The following is an 804-nucleotide window of genomic DNA, read 5'->3' on the forward strand; positions in this document are numbered from 1 at the left end:
CAAGAGAGCATTGCAATAGTCCAGTCTGGATAGAACAAGAGCTTGAACAAGGAGTTGTGTAGCATGTTCCGAAAGAAAGGGTCTGATATTCCTAATGTTGTATAAAGCAAATCTGCAGGACTGGGCAGTTTTAGCAATGTGGTCTGAGAAATTCAGCTGATCATCAATCACAACTCCAAGGTTTCTGGCTGTCTTTGAATGTGTTATTGTTGATGCGCCTAGCTGGATGGTGAAATTGTGATGAAGTGATGGGTTTGATGAAACCACAAACAGTTCTGTCTTGGCTAGGTTGAGTTGAAGGTGATGGTCTTATATACAGCAAGAAATGTCTGTTAGACATGGTAGCAGCTGTTGTCGGATCATCAGGATGGAATAAGAGGTAGAGTGTCATCAGCATAGTGATATGAAAAGCAATGATCTGAATGACAGAACCTAGTGATGCCATGTAGACAGAGAAGAGGAGTGGTCCAAGTACTGAGCCCTGAGGCACCCCAGGAGCTAGATGTTGCGACTTGGACACCTCACCTCTCCAAGATACCTTGAAGGACCTATCTGAGAGGTAAGACTCAAACCACTGGCGTGCGATTCCTGAGATACCATTTTCCAATAGGGTTGGCAGGAGAATCTGGCTGTTCACCGTATCAAAAGCAGCAGATAGATCCAGCAAGATAAGTATAGAAGATTTGGAAGCCGCTCTTTCCAGTCTTAGGGCTTCAACAACTGAAAGCAAGGCAGTCTCGGTCGAATGTCCACTTCTGAAGCCAGATTGGTTGCTGTCCAGGAGGTTGTTCTGTGTGAGAAAGG

Source organism: Sinocyclocheilus rhinocerous, unplaced genomic scaffold, assembly GCF_001515625.1.
Source record: "Sinocyclocheilus rhinocerous isolate Xijiao unplaced genomic scaffold, SAMN03320098_v1.1 scaffold672, whole genome shotgun sequence".
Classification (NCBI taxonomy): Eukaryota; Metazoa; Chordata; class Actinopteri; order Cypriniformes; family Cyprinidae; genus Sinocyclocheilus; species Sinocyclocheilus rhinocerous.